The sequence below is a fragment of the Miniopterus schreibersii genome (assembly GCF_964146895.1).
Source record: "Miniopterus schreibersii genome assembly, chromosome: 12".
NCBI lineage: Eukaryota > Metazoa > Chordata > Mammalia > Chiroptera > Miniopteridae > Miniopterus > Miniopterus schreibersii.
This window is the reverse complement of record NC_138112.1, coordinates 36,859,941-36,872,674: the sequence shown is the minus strand read 5'-3', so window position 1 is coordinate 36,872,674 and position 12,734 is coordinate 36,859,941. Positions and strand designations below refer to the sequence as shown.

Below are 12,734 nucleotides of genomic sequence, written 5' to 3'. Positions count from 1 at the left end.
TGTTCTTTTATGCTCCCCAGGCACAGAAACAGGAGGAATCCAATGCTCCAGAGGAACTCCAGAAGGACCTTGTCAGTTTAAAGCCCACAAAAGGGCACTCTATCAGAGACAAGACACTGGGGTGAGAACCTTCGGGACAGCCCAGCCAGTCACTCTTCTTGGGTAAAGAATGACTGAAGCTGGTGGCATAGCTAGTCCTCAGCACTGAGACTACAGCTTTAAACAGACCTTGGCTTGGAACTGGAGGGCTCCCAGCCAGAGCACCATCCTCCCCACCCTCCCCCTGAAATCTGAGGCAGGCCCCACCCAGAAGACTGGGTGATGGTGATGGAAAAACAGATCCCCACAATTGTAGCCAGGAACCACTTCACAGAAGGATCTCCTGAGATCTACCCCAACTCGATCAGGCATCCTCTGTCACCCCCAATCAACAAACAAACAAAAAAGAAAACCTCTATTGCAGGCCCTCTGAGGGCACCTTCAGAGTTCTCACCTCCCTGGTTCTTTGCAAAGAAGAGCCCCAGAATCCAAAACGGAGGCTTCAGAGAGCTAATAAGGTGCCTGCTCTTTCCCCTGAGCTCAAGAAGAAATCAAGACACAGAAGCAGTTGCCTTATAAACTAAAGGCCTTGCCTCTTCTCTACATTTGCAAAACTGACACAATGTAAACTCCTTCACCTTCAGGACCAATCCCCACATTTACAGTAACCCCTCTATGTTTCCAGAGAAGATATATCAGAACAAGTAGATACTCAAGAGACACACACCCTCTCTGGGTCTTAAAGAGTTAAAACTCAGCCACAGTTTCCTACCACGGCTGAAGCTAATGCAAACCACCTGCTTAGATGCAAGGACCAATCAATGATAGGCCAAAGGCCAGAGGGTCTGAGTTGTGGCAGCACTGCTCTCCTTACCCTACCCACCCCCAGCCTGGGTGCCAGCTACTTTGGAGACTGCCTCTTAGTCACTAACTGCCTGGCCTGAACACCAGCCGGGCCTCAAGATAACACCAAAGTGACCTTTGGTCCCAGAGAACTGCACAACTGTACTGATCTCTCAGCTCATGCCTCCAGTGAACCCTCATTCTCTTAGGTGCTAGCTCCCAATCCCAGAATTTTAGAGCGCAAAGCCCACACAAAGTCCCATCTCAAAGGGTCCTTCCCCAAACCCCGCCCCAGCTCCACCCCAAGTTTCCAAAGGCCCGCAGGCTCACAGCTCATACGGGCAATGGCTATCCCATCTGTGTGCCCATGCTCAATGACAAGGTTTACCACCACTTGCCCTGACAGACTGCCTGACTGCAGCCATAAGAATTCCATGCTTTGTACACCTTTCTAAAAAAGATCATCCCACCATCTGGGAGGCGCCCACATCTAAACAGTAAACACCCTGGTCTTGGGACTCCTCTGACTCTGGGAGGGATAGGTAAGGAGGCACAGGCAATCAGGCACCCAAACCTCACCTTGTAGTTTACCCCAAAGAGGCCCAGCAAAAGCCAAACTATGTGACCATAGGCTAACTCATGTAAAGAACAGAATAGGAAATATCTTGCTGGTGGGTACCCTAGCTTGGCGGTAAAAGGCCCAAGGACCAGCAGCTGCAAGAAAAGCCAAGGAGGGAAAAACACAATCCTTTCAACTTCCGGGGAGTCCTGAGTAGGCTGTCTCATCCACGTCCAAAGGGTTTCTCTGCACTCCTGAGGTTGGGCCAAACCAGCTTGCTGGATGTATGCTCTGGGCTCAGGCCTCTCCCCTCTTCACACACAGCACCCCTTCTGAGTAGCCTAGAATTTGGTCCAGAGCTCCAAGGCCCTAACGAGGAACTAGGGAGGGATTGCAAGGGAAACCAAGATTCCCCTGGTTTCTTCAAAAGTGGCCTACTGGTATCTTCCCTCCCCCCCATGCTCTATAGGGTCCAGATCAGGAGGATGTGGGCAAAAGGGTTACAATCAAACCAGGCCTGGTGCCTACGGCATATACTGCACGCGCGCACACACACATACACGCACGCACGCACGCATACCCGCACCCAGTCCAGCAGTTCATCAGCACCTGCCCCCACAGCTGTATTCATACACTCTGGTCCCTGCCAGCTGAAAAAGGAACCTTTTTCATCCCCCACCACTGCGTACACACCCAGGCCTCACTTGGGAATGGAGAAGCTCTCGAGCTGTTTCTACAGCTCAGCATGCAGGCACACACGCTTTCCCCCACTCTGAACAAAAACTCCCTGACATCTATGCGAGGGGGAAAGAAAGCAAGCCTTTGCTCTGAAAGGCGCCAACTCCCGGATGTTGGCAAGCTCTGCTTCCAGTGCCTGCTTCTGAGTGTTTACTTGCTCTCCCTCTCCTCTCCCTCCCCTTTAAGGATGGCGCAGGAAAGAGAGGTGAGGGGGGAGATTCCACCGCACCCCCACGTCCATGTTTGAACAAAAACCCCCGAGAAAGAGTGAGGAGAAAAAGTCTCAGTACAGGAAGGCCTTACCAGATTCCTAAAGGCAAACGTATTTACAGGTTTTAATCCGCCATTAGCATTTAAATCTTGAAAGGAGAGGAGGAAGGGGGGGTAGTGGAAAGTAACCCCACACACAAAAGAAAAGTTGTTGGTTTTCTTCTCAGCCTGGCAGGAGCGATCTTCCTGGCTGACAGCCAGAAGTGCGTCACAGCCAGGAGTCTGCTTTCTTTAAAGGCACAGCAAGCTTCCGCGATCAGGGAGCCGGATCTGGGAGCCTCGGAGAAGCAGGGAACTCTCAGCAAGGGGGGAGGGGTAGCAGTTGGGCAAGGAGGGAGGGGCGCACTAGAGAGGAGGGGCGTGAAGGCTTGGCGCACAAACAAGAGAATAGGACGCATGGGGAGGTACCAGCCAGCAGACAACTCTGAATTGCAACAGTGGCAAGAGCCAAGGCAAACGGTGGCATAAACACACAAAACACAGTGGCCTGCCTGACAAACCTGATGTCCCCCAGACACTCCCCCTTCACTCTCTTAAAACAGCAATGACAGCTTGTCCATCTCTCTGGCCAGCAACGAAGGGCAGGCCACGAGCTGTCCTGATGATTAGATCAGCCACTGCCCGACGGCAAGCAGGACAGGAAGGAAGACCCGGGAACAGAGGCTTCGGAGAGTGAGCCAGATGCAGGCCCTTTTAAATGGGAGCAGCTTCCTGCTGGCTCCTGGGCGGGCCGTGTCTTTAAGCACACGCATGCCGAGCTCACACACAAAGCGCCTGCCTCCTTCTGTGGGCACCGCCTAACCTGGGACAATAGCCACCCTCCAAGCCCATTCCTGGAGGGACTCTCTTCAGTCCATACCTTCTGTGTGGCAAGGCCAGGATGCCGCACTCCTCCCTCTCGGCCATCCAAACAAGAAGCCCAGGCAGATTGTGGGCCTGGAGTGCAGGCCTGCACTGTCCTGTCTGGGTGGCTGCGTGCTATTGTCGACTGTGGAATGGCCGCCAAAATCCCAGTTGTGCTGCCAGAACCTAATCCCCTGTTCTGCTGAGCATTTGTGGGGAGGGGCTGAGGGGCCAAGGCACGGAATCTAGTAAGGCAGGCACTGGCTGGAGCCCCTTAACAGACACAGACACAGACACTGGGACTCATTGGCAGAAACTACAGGCTCTGCCTCTCCTGCCAGGTCAAAAAAGAAAAGATGTCTGACTTAAAAAAAACACACCACAGTGTTTCCACCCACTGAACAATGACCTTCACCAAGACTGAGAGAGAAACCCACCAGTTATCAGGAAACCCCTCATCTTCCTTTCATTTGCGCCATATATTAAGCACCTACTATGTGCAAGGCACTGCTATCAGACACTGTAAGGATGAATTAAACCCAGCATCTATACTGAGATAGGTTATAATTCCACAAGAGAAAAGACATATGACTCAAAAATTATATCTCAAGACAGTATATGCTAACTCCCACAAAAAGATAAAATATCCTAACCAGCTGAAAGCAGAGAAGGAATAAGGAAACAAAGTGATATCTAATCTGCATCTTACAACACACAGGGAGAACTTCCCAGATGGAAATGGAGAGAGGAGTGTGGAAGAAGGGATAGCAGCCAAGGAGGTGTGTATGTAGTAAGGAAATGACCTGAAGGGCGAGTTGGAGTATCTTGAACCTTAAGCCAAGAAATCAAATAAAGATCTGAATGTTTAGTTTCTTGTTTTTAACACAGAGATATGGTACAGTGAGATCTGTACTTTAGGAAATTATTCTGGTATATATAAATAAATGAGAATAGCAGCAGGGAGGTGGATCAGAAGGCTGCCACAACAGACAGGAGACAGGTAATGAGGACATGAAGGAGGGTGAAGAGAGAATGGTAAGAAAGGGAATGAGACACATTCTGGAGATAGGGTGAAGAGAAAGGAATGACTGGAAGCAGAGGGAGAAATTGTAAAGGAGAGGAAAGTGTGAGGGATGAAGGCAAGAGCATACAATAGAGTAAAGAAAGTCTCTTCAATAAATGGTGCTGGGAAAATTGAACAAGTACACACACAAAAATGAAACTGGACCACCAACTTACACCATACATAAGAATAAACTCAAAATAGATAAAAGACTTATATGTAAGTCACGAAACCATAAAAATCCTAGAAGAAAACATAGGCAGTAAAATCTCAGACACCTCAAGTAGCTGTATTTTCCCCATATATTGCCAAGGGCAAGGCAAACAAAGGAAAAATTAACAAATGGGACTACATCAAACTAAAAAGCTTCTGCATAGCAGAAGAAACCATCAACAAAATGAAAAGGGAACCTACTGTATGGGAAAACATATTCGCCAGATACATCTGGTAAGGGTTTAACTTCCAAAATATACAAAGAACTCATACAACTTGACACCAGGAAGACAAACAATCACTTAAAAAGTGGGTAAAGAACCTGAATAGACACTTCTCCAAAGAGGACATACAGATGGCCAATAGACATATGAAAAAAATGCTTAATGTCACTAATCATCAGAGAGATGCAAATGAAAACTACAATAAGGTATCACCTCACACCTGCCAGAATAGCTACCATCAACAAATTAAAAAACAAACACTGGCAAGGATGTAGACAAAAGAGAACCCTAGTACAATGCTGGTGGGAATGCAGACTGGTACAGCCACTGTGGAAAACAATATGGAGGTTCCTCAAAAAATTAAAAATGGCTCAACTGGACATGGCTCAGTGGTTGAGCATCGACCTAGGATCCAGGAGATTGTGGTTAAATTCCCGGTCAGGGCACATGCCAGGGTTGTGGGCTTGATCCCCAGTTGGGTGCATGCAGGAGGCAGCCAACCAATGACCACTCTCTCATCATTTATGTTTCTCTCTGTTCCCTCTCCCTTCCTCTCTCTGAAATCAATAAAGATAGATATATATATATTTTAATAAATAAAAAAATTCTTTTTAATTAAAAATGGAACTGCCATTTGACCCAGTGATCCCACTTCTGGGAATATAGCCTAAGAATCCCCAAACACCAATTAGAAAGAATATATGCACACCTATGTTCATAGCAGCATTATTTACAATAGTTAAGATGTGGAAACAGCCCAAGTGCCCATCAGTAGATGAGTGGATAAAAAAGCTGTGGTACATTTATACCATGGAATACTATGCAGCTGTAAAAAAGGAGCTCTTACCTTTTGAGACAGCATAGATGTATCTAGAGAATATTATGCTAAGTGAAATAAGCCAGTTAGAGAAAGACATATATCATATGATCTCACTTACATGTGAAATTTAATGAACAAAATAAAATGATGAACAAAATAGGTCCAGAGGTGTGGATGCATGGAACAGAATATCGGTGGGGTGGGTGGGAAGTGGGAGGGGACAGGAAGAGATTAACCCAAAGAACATATATGCATAAATGCATAATCCATGAACAGAGACAATAGTATGGGAAAGGCCTGGGGTGGGGTGGGGTGGGGGTGGGGGGGTGGAGGAGGGCAAAATGGGAGAAAATAGGAGACATCCATAATACTACTGTCAGAAAGAAGGAAGGGAGGGAGGGAGAGAGAGAGGGAGGGAGGAAGTGTGAGGGATAGCTGCTTTGAGGACAGAAAGGCCATATATAGAATTAAATTAAGTGGAGAGATGATACAAATCATGTGAGAACAACAGAGAAAACAGGTATAATAAATAGCAGCTAATGCTTGCCGAATACATACTATGTGCTAGGTACTAGTCTACTGACCTAATGTGTTAACTCATTAATCTGAAGAACTCTCTTAGTGAAGTAGGTATATTGTCACTCAACTTTAAAGATGAGGAAACTGGGCAAGAGATGAAATAATTTGCCCAAGAGCACACAGCTAGGGAATGGCAGAACTCTATGCTATTTGCTGCTCTATGACACTGGCAAGTAACCTCTGAGCCTCAGTATCTTTTTGTAAAACACGGGTAAAGACACCTATTTTATAAGTTGTGATAAGGATAAATTCAGTAGCATCTATAAGGTGCCCAACACTGGCTAGCACATCAGGCACAAGGAGGTGCTAACAAAGGTTAATTTCCTATTTTGGCACCTTGTCGCCAAGGTGTCCAAGCAGAAGTTGGCTCACCATTTGTGGAGGAAGCTAGAGGTGGTGCTCCTCCTTGGAGCAGGAGATTGGATCCATCTGGAGCAAGAGACTGGATCCTCAGGATGCTTGCTTACCTTCCATTAGTCTGTCTCTCTGGATTTTACTTTAAGGTCCAGCTCAAATTTTAACTCCTCAAATATTTAACAGTGGCTATCTTGGGGAAAAGTAAGATTGTAGGGGATTTTCTACATTATATGTGTCTTTTACATTTGAATTTATTTTTAATAACTATGTATTATATTGGTAATCAGAAAAATGTGTCTACATTATGCATTTGGCACTGGTAATGCCTTAACTGTACATGCATGGAAGTCCTGTCTTCATATCTAGAGTCTAAATTCCACAAGGGCATAACCAGTTCCATCTTTCTCTCTATAATCCTAGCACCTAGCACACTAAGGCTCTTGAATCTGTTCTACTGAACTACATGAGTATGGTAGGCTTCCAAACTCAACCCTCTGTCCACCAGAGACTGACAGTGGTGAGTGGTTGAGGTACCGTGGAGGGGGTCAGAACAAGGCCCACTGCTGCAGAGACGTGGCATGGCCCTGTTTCTTCTCCCAGACCCTATCGCTTACTTCCACAGTATCACTTGCAGTTGCTATTGGTGGAAAGGAAAGTTCTTATTCAAAGAAACATGACAAAGGCAAAGCAAAGGCAAAAGCTTTTATAGGAAAGCAAAGTAGTAAACATAACTTAATGACTGGCACAATCAACATTCCAGAAACTGTATGACGTGAAAACAGGAGGCAAGCCTGCTAAAATCTTCCTGGCCTCGTCCGGCATAGTTAGCCCTAAAGCTCTCTAGTATATGAAAGAATTGATACTATGTCTCAAAAGAATACAAGAGGCCTTCCCCCCACCCCTTCTTTGGCTCTAAACTCAAGACAACAGCTTCTAGCTGTGCAGCCTCAGAGGGGCTGACCTCTCCTCTGGAACCTCTTCACCAAAATTGCCAAGCTTCTCTTCAGCACAACTCAAGGAGCCTGGCCAGTTTCTCCAGTGTCCCCCTCCCCTACCACAGTGCAGTCAACCACTCCCCTCTTGTGGCAGAAACAGAACTTCCCCACCCCTCCTCCCAGCCTAGACAGGCAAGAGGCAGGCCACATGGCTCCTGCGTGATTCCACAGCCCCAGCTCATTGTCCCGGAAAGACTGAAAGACTGGGATAGAAGTGCTAAAACCATTTTTAAAAGAATGTAGGGGTGGGGAGGAAGGGAGATAAAAAGGGAGAGAAGGAGAGAATGAGGGAAGGAGGGTAGGGAGGAAGGAAGGAAAGTAAAATGGCAAACGACTGAAAATTCTGAATAGTGTTCAGATAGAGGCTGGAGGGGGTTGGTGATGGGTGTGGGGTGCACAGGGTGTTTCAAAGGGTCTGGGAATATTACATCTCCTGAGCTGAGTGATAGGTGCATGGGTGTTTATTGATCTTGTTTAAAATATAAGTGTTATAGTTTTAAATGCATATTACAATTTTTAAAAGTTTAAATAAAAGACTGAGACCAATTCCCCTAAGATGGCCCAGGAATGGGGTGGTTCTAATACAAATGATTTGCCTGGTGTTCAAGGCCCTCCATGACTTGGCCTTTAGAGTCATTTATGCCCTTAGCAGAACCCTCCTGCCAGACTGGTCTTCTCACTGTCCTCTCAAGTCCTTCTGAACCTCTTACCTCAGCCTACTAGCCTGGAAGGGAAACGCTGCAGGATGCTGTAGGCAATGAGAGAGCTCTTTCTCAGTCCCTATAGGACCTCTCACAGAAAGATAGCAGGAAAAACACGCTTTTGGATCCACTGCCCTATGCAATGCCTTGAAGTCTTTCCTTTGCCACTTGATGTCCTAGCATAATAAATAACTAAAGTTTCTCATTATTGTTGTTGCTGTTACTGTTGTAATTAATAGTTAACATTTAATGAGCACTTAGTATGCACCAAGCAGTATGCTGAATACTTTGGTGCTTTATTTTATTTAATCCTCACAATAAGCCAATGACACAATAACCCAAACACTATGATTATTGCTATTTAACAGGAAAAAAACCTGAGCATTAAAAAGATTAAATAACTTGCCTAAGGTCATGCACCTGGTAAGTGTTGGAGACAAAATTTGAGCCCAGTTGGGTCTGTCCCCAGATTCCATCCTCTTACATGGTCATCTCATCTAATCCTCAGGACAATCTAAAAGGTAGGTTTTATTTCTGTTTTAAAGATGAGGAAATCTGAGGCTCAGGAATTCAGTGACTTAGTAACATAAGTAGTGAGCTGTCTTCTCTGGTCTCTACATTCATTATTCTCTAGTGCTCTTAATAAAGCAATTATTGAATTAATTAATTAAAAAGCAAGCACATTCTCAGTGGCTCAAAGAAGACTTGTACCTCTACCTCTACATAAAAATCAACTTTTTAATAAAAACAACCAAAGAGTTCTAATTTCAAAAGTAACCACTAAGAATTTTTTTCTGAAAATTCAAGAACTTTACAAACACTGAAGGACCAAAACTCCTCTGAAGCAGCAAGCATGGACAAAGAGTCTTCTACTAGAAGGGATGTTGAACATATTTCAAAGGTGAGCAGCCATGGAGAAAGAAGGCTGGAAGAAACGCCATTGGCTGGAGGGAAGGACTACTGTTTCAGAACCCTGACCTGAAGCTTATTTATCAGGCCTCATTCTCCCTCTCCAGAGGGTAGTGACTGAGTAATGAAGCAGTGTTGGTAAGCCTGCAGCTTCTGGGGGAGAAAAACAGAGGGCAAATAAAAACCCTGTGAGGATTCATTATAACATCCAAGAGGCCTATTCAATTCTCCCTCAAGAAGGTCTTTCTACAAAACACCTAAGAACCAGTTCATCCTGTTTCATTGTCACAGAGGAGTAAATGACTCTGTCCCTACAAGCAACATATCTAGCAAAATGTTTGCTCACAAACACAGAACTGATGATGACAAAAGTAAAAGAAACTGAAGGAGGGACAATTTAATGTAAAGATATGCAAGTCTTGGAGAGCTTTGCTAGTGGTAGAAAATACTAGATTTAGTGTTGGAAGCCCTTGGAGGTAAGTTCTGGATCTCCTACCCCCTCTACTAAAGTTGTGGCTCTAGGCAAGTCACTTGCCCTAGCTTGGATCCAATAAAAGAAGGGCATTGGATTAGATAATATCTAAAATACCTCCAAAATTTTCCCATGATCCTTTTTACCTCCAAAAATTCCCATGGTTCTTTCTCCAGGACACCGCTCTCAACAACAAAAACAAAAATCTTGCAATAAAACTAATTTTCTCAGAATCTGGTCAAAACTTTACCAGTTGTGGTTTCCTTTCCAAAAAAACAAGTCCCTAGAAACAGACACCTTTGTTACCCTGCTGGGTGTCATCCTCAAAGCAAGGCACATGTGAGTGCTTCATTAATCTTGATGAAAGGAGAAGGTCCTTGGAAACTGGTAGTATCAACTTTGCATGGGATACAATGAAAGTGACTGGTGCTATACTCAGGGCATTTACAAGGTTTCATAAGTAAAAGCCAAAAAGTATAATTTATAATTGCATTGATCTAAAAAGCCTAAAGAAAAGCAGCTTTCTATACCTGGTCATCAAATCACAGAACCTCAAGGTTGAAAGAGACCTTCATGGTCACATAGTTCACCCTACATCCATGATGGAATACATGTGACATCTTGGCTGAAGATTTGCTATCTCCTGCCTGAGACAAAAATTTTACAACTTATTTGTATGCCTGAGCAAGGTCTGTCGACAAAATGTGATTTCAGAACATAAGCTTGGAGAACAGGGACTCTATCCCAGATCTGGTTTGTTTCAAATAGGCTTTAAGTAGGTACAAAACTCAAATGACATCTCTCTTAACCCCCCCAATTTATTTTCCATGTCTCCACCTCCTACATATCACTGAGGCCCCCGTCTTTCAGGTTTCAAATTCACTTCTCCTTCTACCACAGCAAGATGCCTTTAATCACTGACAGAAATGAACAAATACAAATATTAAAAGGGGTTGGATTTCTAAATAGGATGCTAGATTGACTAAAGAACCAAACTTGTCAATATGTTCTAATAATAAGTAAAACAAAACGGAACGGTGTCTAACATACCCATGATAAAACAAAACAAAAACCCTAACATTTAAACAGACTTTAAGAATTTAAGGAAGCTATGTCTCACATTTCAATTAATCCCCTCCACCCCCCCCACTCCCAAGAACCCTAAGAGGCAAGCATGTCTATTCCAGTTTTATAGATTGGGAACCTAAGTCTTGTAAAGAAAATACCTGCCTCAAGGTCAACAGCCAAGGTTGCAAAGCCAGAACTGGAAATCTAAATCCAGTGCTCTCTCCAGCACTCCTCAGCCATGTCGTATACCATTCTCATCAGTATAGTCCTTTTTATACAAAGCACTTACGCATTCCTCAAGCAAACTGTTTCTACCACAGCTCATGAAATGAGCAGGGAAGGTGTCATTTTCTCCATTTTTAAAGATGCTATGTAACTTGAATAGTGCTAGATAAAATAACATCCCACGTATCTGGCATCACTGAGTACAAAATTCCTCACAAGCAATTTTCCTAAAAATTAAAATTTCCCCCCTTTAAGACCAAACCTTTGTTTATTTTATATCTATTTGTAGTACAAATTCTCCAAAATACATAAGATGTATTATTCTTTATTTGAAATTAATAAAATTTAATCAGGGACACTCAACTATAAACATGAAATAAACACCTATAGATAGTATGTTGGGGACTCAAAGATGAATCAGTCAGTCTTATTATCCTGTGGAGAAACAAACATACCTATAACTCACTTTAATATGAGGCCGAAGGACACAAACTTTGGTAGTGCTGAAAGGAAGGTGAGAGAGCCTTGAAGTGTATAGTAGAAACCAATAGAGACTTACTTAAGAGCAGTGGGAGGCACTGAAGGGTCCTAAGCAGGAGAATGGTGTACTTGTGTGTGCTTTTTGAAAAGACAGGTTTGGCATAACACTGGGTCCAGAGGCAGAACACAGAGCTAGGTACAATGGCAATGGCAGAGATAAAAACTGCTGCTTCTAGGGCAGGGGTAGTAGGAACTAGAAAGAAAGGTACATTTGAAAGGCATTGCAGAGGTAGACTCAAAGCACTTATGAAGTGGGCGTATGGGAAAGGTGGGGAGTGGAAAAGACCTCTAAGATTCTAGCTCTGGTGAAAAGACTTTAGAACTGTTGAGGAGCTGTGAGGGGCTGATTACTCAGGACGGGATGAAAAGGAAAGCTTTACCAAGGAAGTAACATTTAAGCTGAATACTTAAAGCTTGAGCAGGATGAGTAGGGTATCACCAAAGAGAAGTAAAAAAGAGGATTTCTAGGCAGGGAGAACAGCATATGCAAAGACAGAACTAATTACATTTGAGCAATGACATGCAGTTTTAGGAGGGTGTAGCAGATGATGAGGATAAGTAGTACTAAATTCTGAGGCGCTTACATCATGCTAAGGAATTCAGATTTATACTGTAGGTGATGGGAAACAAGGTTTCTAAAGAGTGAGTAAAGGGGAGTAAAACAGATTGGACCTATGTTCCAGTCTGCATGAAGTTCAGGCTGGGAATGGTAAGAAACGAGGAATACAATATAGCATAATGGCTAAGAGCATGAGGTCTGGAGTTAGACTGCCTAATTAAAATCCTGGCTCTACAGCTTACTAGCTGTGTGACCTTGGGCAACTTATTTAACCTGTCTCTGTTCCCAGTTTCCCCATCTGTAAAATGGGAATAATAATAGTACTTTCTTAGAGGGTCACTACAATAATTAACAAGACGGTATGTGTAAAGTGTAAGCACAATCCCTGGTACAAAGTTAAATGCTAGCTGCTATGAAAGTTCGTTAGTTGAAAATTACATCCACATATGGTCTAGTTGTCCTTGCTCTTCCTTCTGCCAGAAGCTTTCTTGTCCTACCTCTTCACCTAATTAAGTCAAATTTGTCCTTCATATATCAGCTCAAATGTTACCTCCTCATGTAAACTCTCCCCCACATAGATTAGGTCAAGTTCCTACTATGCATAGCACCATATTCCTTTCCTTCATAGCACTCAGTTTCTAATTATATGTTTTTATATTTCGTTAATTTATTTTTCCTACTACCATATGTTCCATGAAATCATAGATTGTGTGCTCA

At 43.9% G+C, this 12,734-nt stretch overlaps 1 protein-coding gene across 7 annotated transcripts in view; it reads right to left on the bottom strand.

Annotated features, from left to right (window-relative positions):
* The window catches only part of NUMA1 (nuclear mitotic apparatus protein 1), a 71,440-nt gene that overhangs the window by 33,052 nt on the left and 25,654 nt on the right, over nucleotides 1-12,734 (bottom strand). For 2 of the 7 annotated variants that reach the window (XM_081155423.1, XM_081155429.1), the window contains exon 1: nucleotides 2,483-2,709. The exons of 2 other annotated variants lie outside the window; for them this stretch is intronic. The gene's annotated coding sequence lies outside the window, so the exon portion shown is untranslated. Of the gene's footprint in view, nucleotides 1-2,482; nucleotides 2,710-3,308; nucleotides 3,464-12,734 lie in introns of those variants that run through there. 3 more of the 7 variants (XM_081155430.1, XM_081155421.1, XM_081155426.1) reach the window with 2 other exon arrangements.